This window comes from Crotalus tigris, unplaced genomic scaffold (assembly GCF_016545835.1).
Source record: "Crotalus tigris isolate CLP2741 ecotype Arizona unplaced genomic scaffold, ASM1654583v1 scf7180000017641.3106099, whole genome shotgun sequence".
Taxonomy (NCBI): domain Eukaryota; kingdom Metazoa; phylum Chordata; class Lepidosauria; order Squamata; family Viperidae; genus Crotalus; species Crotalus tigris.
This window is the reverse complement of record NW_024096535.1, coordinates 2,353,823-2,363,164: the sequence shown is the minus strand read 5'-3', so window position 1 is coordinate 2,363,164 and position 9,342 is coordinate 2,353,823. Positions and strand designations below refer to the sequence as shown.

The 9,342-nt window shown below is 37.3% G+C and overlaps 1 pseudogene; it reads right to left on the bottom strand.

The window, feature by feature from the left end:
- Positions 1 to 5,969: 5,969 nt before the first annotated feature.
- Positions 5,970 to 7,263, bottom strand: LOC120304630 (annotated as a pseudogene).
- Between the last annotated feature and the right edge of the window lie 2,079 nt (positions 7,264 to 9,342).

Here is a 9,342-nt window from a genome sequence, read left to right as displayed (position 1 = left end):
TGGGGCTGGTTTCTAAGATTTTTTCTATTATTACTTTGGGGAAATATAATATTCTGTCTTTTTTAATGTCCCCCTAAAACATTTCCTTCTCTAGGAGGGTGGGTGGGTGCTGACTTCCAACAGGCCAAACCACCTAATTAATGCAGTCAGTTTTTAATGTTAAACAGTGAGCTCCAGCAGTGCAAATTCTAGTTATTTTTCAAGGATTGACTCCTACTGCCGTCCTACTACTATTTTCATCCTTAATTCTGAAGGGTAAAAGTTCCCCTGAAAATCTATCATTTTGGAGGTTATACAGGTACACACAGCTATGAGTTGTCCATCCCTAGATAACTACTTGGTTTTATTATAGTTATTATTTAGTAAGTTTTCATCCTGTATCTCAGGAAATAAAATTTCCCAAAGTGGTTTACATCAATTGAAACATCTACATTCTCCTTCAGGTTTATATTCACAAATATTTGGAATTTATTTGCTCCAGGAATCTATCTGCTTGAGCAAACTACCCCAAAATGATCCTTTTGTTCAAAATCTTCAAAACAATTTTGAAATAATTACTAATTCACTTTCCTTTTAAAACCATTAAGGTAGTCAAACTAAGCTATGGTCCTCTAGAGGAATATTTGTCTTTGGTTTTCTTTTTCTGTCAAGGACCTTTATGTGTGATAAATTATAATTTGGAGAATTTGTAATTAAGTCTTGTTCTGGGACTCAGCTGATTTGAAGTGCCATGACTCCTTTTTCTGAAAATATAAAAGAAGGAAGGCAATGAACAAGCTGAGCAGCCATGCTCATAAGTCATTCCAGTTACTTAAGTCATTCACTTTTGAGGGTTCTACCATGATTGACTAGGTTCTGTTCCTATTATTCATTGGTTCTTTCTTGGGCTAGTGGATAATGGTTGTGAGTGAACACAAGTTTGTTTGGGCTACAGCTCGACATGGTGACCATACTGAAGGCCAGGTCATGTCTACACAGATGAGCTCAATTAAAGTTGGTTAGAATTATGACTCACTTTTCTGCCTAAGTTAAATACAAGTTTGCAAGTGTGGGAAGGAAATATTAAAAGGGCAGAAAAATATATTTCCTCAAAGGATCTTAAAAAAGCAGGAAAGCATGCCCAGTTTTCTTAATAGCCCCAGGTCTCCCTTCCCCAAGCAAAAACCAGCTCTATAGAGATGCAGATGTAAACCATCAGGAAAGGTGAAGCTAGGAAATTAGGAAGACAAAGACCTAAAATCTGCATACCCCACCTCGGACAGGATATGGTAGGATTAACTCACAAAGGCCAAAGGGCACACCCAAACTCAGGTCAGAATACATGACACAGGAAATAGCCTCAAAACAGGAACAGGAAATAACTCCAAACAAAAGGCTTCAGAGGGTATAAAAACCTACACCCTACATGTGTTCAGTCCTTTTTTCACTTCTCTTGCTGCCAGAACCATCTTCCTGTCTGGGTCTCCTTTCCAATAAACTACAACCTTCTTCCTAAAGCAGTTGCCATGTTTATTCCCAGCTTGGATAAACCATGATGAAGACTTTTCTTCCAACACAAGTACAGGCATACAGTGGGTCTGTTTATATAGACTTAGGTGGGGATAGCAATAAACTACAACTGAAGCTCCAGAGCTTTATGAATTTCTCCCAAAGCCTGAGATAATATCTTCTAAAAAGCCACTAAGCTACTATTTTTAATATGGCCAAGAGGGAAGATTATTAAAATATAATGAATAGTTGTACTTACAAATTAACTAACATTAGGTTTAAAGATAAATTAAATCTAACACATTCTTTTTAGCCCAACTCACTTTGTCTTTGCTTATGTTTTGGAGAACACAACCCAGTGAGCATCTCAGAGACTAAGAGCAAATTTGGCCTACAGAAAGTTACACATCCTTTCCATAACAATATACTAAGAGTCTAATGAGTGAATTAGCTTCATCAACTTTGAGGAGGGAGGGGACTTATTCAAACCATCAGTATCCATTTACCTAATTTAGCTCCCATTTAATTCTTAGTCATCCTCTGTTTTAGCATCCATTTTCCAAAAGAGACAGTGCCATAATGACAGGCCCATTTCACTCCCCCATCCAGCATTTTAAGATGCACTTGGACTTCTATTTACACATCCCTGTTCTGTTTGTTCATATAATTGCTGCTAGACTCTGTGCTAATAGGCTGAACATTATCTTTTCACAAACCCTGCAGATAATTTCTCTGCTTGCTAAGTATATCTTGTGATTAATAAAGGAAAATTATTAACTCCTACAGAGTTTCCTATCAACAACCGGATTATGAACAGTTCACTCTAAACCAGGGGTAGTCAACCTTGGCTCTTTTATGAGTCGTGGACTTCAATTCCCAGAATTCCTGAGCCAGCCATGCTGAGGGAAAAGAGAGAGGTTTCCAAGCTGAGCCATGCTGGCTCAGGAATTCTGGGAGTTGAAGTCCACGAGTCATAAAAGACCCAAGTTTGACTACCCCTGCCCTAAACATATTGCAGTCATATTATTAAATCTAAGCAAATGGAAATCTGAAACTAGTTCAAAAGCATACATTACTTCTACCCAATTCTTTCTGCAAATGGAATGGATAATTTTATTTTATTCACACAATTCTCATTATGAAAGAAATTATTCACATAAACATACCTGATTTCCCATTGCTCAAGTTGGTCAAGATGATATTTTTCAGATGTGATTGGATGTATGCGTATACCCCACCGAAGGACATTTGTTGAAGTCCTTTTTTCCCTGCCAATATTCTCATCACTTCAGGACTTTTCTACAGAGAATAATCTACTAGCTCTTGATTCTTCACCTGGCACAATTAAATAGTTACTTGGTGACCTTGGACCTGGAGTTGTTTTCTATCATGCAAGCCCCATTTGAAGATGCAGATACCAAGCAACAGATATGCATTGTAGACTTTCCCTCTCTCAGGTTCTTTCTAAAATTACTAGACTTTTGAATTTATCTTTATGGCTCTTCTCTCAAATTCTGTATTAAAAGAACAAAAAATATTTTTATTTGATCCGTCCAGATCAACTATTATACCTATAGTTGAACAGATATGCCTATTTCCTTCCAAAGGATGAAAAAAAGCGTTCTTAGGGCTATGCATTTTTTGATAGCACCAGCTGTCGAAGATACACTCTTTTTCTTCTTGCATATTAGAACCATGGGCAGAAGCCAATGGAAACCAGCTTTTTACATACTGCCTTCTTGTGTGCTATTTTACTTATTGGTTTTGCTAAGGCGTGACTTTACATCTTTTTCTAGATCTAGAGTGCTGTGCCGAATCTTCGAATGCCCTGCTCGATGCCTCAGTCTGAAAATTACTGGGTAAGGCCAGGACCCCAAAAATTGGATTTCCTTTCCCTTATCTGTAATACCTTGAATTAAAATTAATAATTCATTATATTATTTATTGTGCATGATCAGGTTGGTTGAAGGAGTAGGGTGGGGTAAACCTGAAGCCTCCTGAGACTATGGACACCATGGGAACTGCTTCCTGTCTTTATTATTTGTATGCCCTCCAGAAAACTTTAAAATAGCATAAATGTGGTTGTAGGGTGTGGAGAGAGGGCAGGAGTACATTTAATAATATTCAAGGCAGATGGAGCTACAGTGAGGAGGAGGAAGATGCAAAGTGGATGCAAGTGTCATGCTCTTTGTTCTTTTTCCTTAGATGTTCAGGAGGCTGAGGGTGAGTTTTAGTTAATTCTATTTTAGAGCTTGCATTGTATTTTTCATGTCTTTTCTTCACAAATGACTAGAAACCTTGCTATAAATTTTCAGTAATTCTTCAGCAAAAAGTGGCCAGAGATTATATGTGACCCTCTTCTAACCTTGTCCCTAAAAAGACTTTATTTAATTGTTTGGGACTGCACGTAAAGTTTTTAATGAAATGTATGGGGTTTATATTACAGATTAAAAAAGGTTAACTTCGTGATTTTTCCACCTGCCAAATGAATTTTGTTCCAGTGTTTTCACTTTTGTTGCGTTTATAGTCTTGTTCTCTGTTAGAGTGTCACTGACAATTATTTGATTAATTTTTGTTTGCCTGATTCTTTTCAGGGAAACGAGATAATGATGACGATGTTCATGATACTGGATATGATTCAGTATGTCTTGATCTTGAGTGTTATACTGCACTTGCTTCATTCAAGGAGGCTGATCCTTGCTTCGAAAGAGAGATGTATGTTCAGACTTGTTCTTTTACTGAGGTTAATTGAAGTGTTATTGTCAGTTGAGGACTTGTTTAGCTGTCAACTATTATTTGGTTAGTTGTTCAGCAATTATTATTTTTATTAGATTTATATTTTGCCCTGATTTGTACAATTCTAGGTGAATATAATTTTCCCATCTCTTCCCCTCCCCAGCAAATACAATGTGAGATGGGTTAAGCCAGGGGTGTCAAACTCAATTTCATTGAGGGCCGCATCAACATTGTGGTTGCCCTCAGGGGGCCAGGTGGGTGTGGCCAGGGTGGGTGCAGCCTACTTGGTGGGCATGGATGGAGTGGGTGTGGCCTACTGGGTGGGTGTGGCCAGCTCTACATCGTTCGTGTCAAGGTGCCTGTGGGGGCCTGGGCAGGAGTGGGATAGATCTGAGGGTCTCTGGCAGAAGGGGGTGGGACCAGGGCAAGTGCCAAGCCTCACTGTTCCTCTCAGGCCATGCAGGGGGCGGGGCTTATGGAGCTAAGACTGAATGTGTTTCAGCATAGATGGCCATCACAAAATTGTACATTGGCTCCCAGCTGGCCTGGGCCAGGGCCAAGGCAGCAGGGCCATTCCCTCACTGTTTCCAGGATGGCTTCGCGGGCCACATGAAACCACTTCGCAGGGCCCCGGGCCTTGCATTTGGCATGTCTGGGTTAAGCTGAAAGAAATTGACTGAGCCAAAGTAGGCACACTTCAGTTCCTATCTACAGATAGTCCATGACTTACAACTTGTTGTTTAATGACTATTCAAAGTTGTAACAGCTTTTAAAGGATGCTTTATGGTCTGTAAAGTACTTCTGACAGTCATAAAATGTTGCACTGGTCTCCCCCAAAGTTACATGATCATGATCTAGGTGCTTGGCAATCTGTTTGCACTTATGACCGGTTGCCACACATTCTGCATCACATGGTCACCATTTGCACTTTTCTGCACTGGCTTCCCCAGAAAATCGGTGGGGAAACTGACAAGGAAGGTTGCAAGTTGCTGCTACCTGCCACAGGATTTTTCCTTTCCTCTGTCCCGAGGTGGAGAGGGAATATTCATTGGGCTGCAGAAACAAAGCTTGGATCTTCATTTCTCCAGCCCAACCCAGAAGTTCCTTTCTGTGCACCGAGGGGAGGGGAACTCCTGTAATGGGCTGCAGAAACGAAACTCAAATGCCAAATATTCAAGCTCTGTGCCAAAGCTCTACCCTGTCCACTTAATAACCTGTGTGGTTGCTTAACAATCACAACTGGGAGAGCCAGGCTTGCAATCATTGAGCAAATTGATCCTATGGGCATCTTCCTAAATGACCGATTGATTTAGAATGTTAGTTAAACAACTGAGATTCTGGTCCCAACTATATCATAAGATTACCTATATTAAACACTGTCATCTAATGGGGGCATAAGAAATGTGTTTTTGTGATGATGTGGAACAATGTATTTCTGGAGATTCATACTGATCCCACCAGCCTAACCTCTGTAAATTGCTTAAGACCTGGTTATTCAGCTCCAGACTACAATGGGGATCAAGGCCCTCTTGTTGGTTATTGGCTGCTTGACTTTAGGGTTTTGGTTCCAGTTAGCTACAGTATCTTTTTTTGCTCTTGATGTTTTTGTTTTTTTTAATTTTTTATGTGCAAACTATCCAGAAATAATATGGAGTGGGGTAGCCTCAAAATTGAAATAATAGATAAAGTCACCCTACTGGCATTTGTACTTAAGGGGAAAAATGGAACTGACCATCTCCCAGCTTCTAATTCAACAGCTTCACCACTACATCAAACTGGCTTTTTAATGGCAATGACACAATAGTGTCCATCAGCACAGGAGCAAATTCACACAAATAAATTAATGAAGCTTCACTGGCTTCAGTTGCTGTCACTAGCTCCAGATGAACAAATTTGCTTTGGATTAATTGAGGATGCAAATGGGCTTTTGAGGAGTTCCTCTTCTAATGACTTATCTAGCAAGGGACACTGATTCTGGTGCACTGAGCCTGGGTTTTCATGAAATAATGCTAGGAGGGGGAAGACTGTATATTGAAGGAACTGCTTATTTTCTTTGAGAAGATAAACTTGTTCTTAGAATTATGGACATTTGTGATTGCCATTGTTTTTCATAATTTAAATTATCCTGTTATTTTTGTACTACTGATATGATCTGTTTGGTTCATTGTATGGAACTTTTAAAAAAATCAACCAGAAATTCTAAATCTATGCTCAGCTGCTGTCCTGCAAATCTTCTAAACTGCATTTATTTTTCATTTTTCCAAGTTAGTTGATATTTTGTGAAATCGGTCCATTTATATAAGTATAGAAACTATCACTAAGAATAGGTGTTCTCCTGTAAGGCTGAATGATATTTTTAACTGAACATTAGTCAATATGTGTAACCAGTGGAAGAATCATAAAATGGTAATTGGTTGAACATCTGTATTTTCCTAAATTATAGAACACAGTAATTTTCATAGCCATCACCTATTATTACAATGCTAGAACTGTATTTTGAATCTGAAATAGTATCCTCAGCTGCTGTTGCAAATGTTTTGCTCAGGTCTGTTTCCTCCCATTAAAGAGATTTGTTTTCTTTCTTCTGTGCAGAAATCCCACACTGTTTCTTGTTTAATACCAATTTTCAGAACATTATTTAGAATTTTAGACAGGTCTCTGTGACAAATTTTATTTTCTTTAGGCCTTGAAGAAAAAATCTTGCTTTTAATATGTTCCAGTACATCTTCCTGACATTGCTTGAAATAGGACTATTGAAAGTCAACAGGGTCATTTCTTTTCCTGTATAACAATGACCGAGTCAGCCTGGACTAATTTATAGAAACCATGTATATTCGCAAAGCTTGCCATGTTGCTGTGCTTGAAGTACTTTGGAAAAATTGCCTTGGTAAAACTTTGTTTAACCAACAAAAGGAAAGTCTGGCCATTCTGACATCAAGTGGTATGCTGGTTATTCAGCATAGCATCCACCAGCAGCCAAAGTTTAATAAGAAAGGCTGGGATTGCTGTGGTTTTGTCATTTATGCAGTCTATTGACATAATGTTGCTATATTTGTGTGGCACGGCAGAAGGGACAAAGAAAAGATAGTATTGATCGCTGTTTTTCCTCCTTTCGCAGATGCTAACTCTTCTATGGCTGGTGTGCCTCTCAACATGCACAAGGGATGACTTCCAGCTCTTGCTTAAATTAGTTAGATTTTCATTTGTACAATGACTTACCATGTAACTGATACTTAGTGTATGATTTAAGTAATTAGGTTACGAAGAAATCCTCTGGATTTTTGTATTCATTATTCCTTTTCCTCTTGGTCTTTAAAAATACAAAATGGATAATAATGTTATTTCAATGTATTTTTTTGTTATTTCACTTATCTCTGTTTAGGTATCTGGGCATTTATCCTTATTTCTTTAGAACCAGAACGTTTGATCTGGCAGTTGTCTCTGACAGATTGAGTCTACTTGGATGTTCACATTAGGAGATTATCTTGGCACTTGAAAAAAAATGATTGCTTACATTGTCTCTGATTTACATTTTCAAATGTGACCAACACCTGTTTTAGTATTTGCAGGTTTTTGATGTCAACTGCATTTTGCTTGTCATAAGCAAAATTTTGTTTTTCTTCTGGAATTTATTTGACTTAATACAGTACTTTGGAAAAAGAAATGTCATATATTGGTCATATTAAGATTTAATTTTTTTAGAGTTCAACCCTGACTATATTTTCACTGTATTTGCTGTGCCAGGTTTGAAGCCTAGAATATATCCAGTAAAAAAGTTAAAAGTGGTCTTGAGCTGCAGAGTGTATATGCCCCATCATTGGAGTAACTCATCTGTCACATATATGTATGTATGTTCATGCATACATACAACACACACATATACACAGATTCAGCCAGTTTGTACCACTTTGGCAGAACCGGTAGCTAATTTTTTGTTGCCCAGGCCCAGAATGGATTTCCGGAAGTGGCATCCACACAGAGCACCAGTTGTTCACATATTTGAATCCTGCCACTGCATATACATATAAGTAAAATATTTTCAAAAGTTCAATACACTATTTTGATTTTCTCCAAAAAACTATGAAAAAAATTGGCATTTAAAGATAAGGATTTTAGTTTCCCCCAAGTGAAATTATACCATCATAGTAAGTTCAGATGTCTTCACTTAAAAATTCTCCTTCTAAGCACTTTGGAATATTTATACATGCATTAATTAATTGAATAAATTGATTTAATTTTTGTTTATGGAATGCTGGGAACTGAACATTAGGTTACATACATTTTATTATTTTCTGTGTTAAAATTTGTTAGTTGCCATCACTGGCAATGTTTGCAATTACAACATTTATTGGCATCTTTTTTTTCAAGCTAGTAGCATTTTCAACCTCAAAGACATCTAAATTATTAGAAGCAATAATTAATTGCTACCAGAACAAAGGCTATTATCAGTATTTATAAATATCTGTGATAAATAAATCAATTTAATATGCAGATTTTAAAGACTGAATAGAGCAAGGAACTAGAGACCCCATTTTACCTAAATAACAGAAAAAACTTTTTAACCTTAATAGCAAAAGCCTCGTTAGAACTTAGATTATGATTTTGACAGGAACATTTTTCTTCAGATTTATCGAACCCTTATTGTGTTTTATAAAAAAGGAATCACTCTGCTGCTGGAGGTGCATCCAGAATAATACTTCGTTAAGATATGTTTTTTTTCTGGTATCCTAAAGTTATTAAATTGTGAAAAGAATTAGTTATATATATTACTTCTGGCTTTGAGGCAAAGTTTAATATTTTCAAATATGTTTTGAACTACAAAACTGCTACATGGAAATTGGCAGCTGGACTGTGGAAATGGATTCCCTGTGTCCCTATCATTGTCAAGAGATTGGTTCTTCAACATTTGAAAGAACAAATCTATGGTCCCAATTATCCAGTGAACTGGAAGACCTGATGTTACTTGTGTTTTATGCACCAGTTGCCTATAGACATAAATTAGGGATGGACAATTGCAACTGTTATGTAAAAAATTGTCTAAATGGAGATAGATACAATTTATCTTGTTTTTTCTCTCTTTTATTTTAAAGAAAGATATTTTCTTATTTTTCCTCTCTA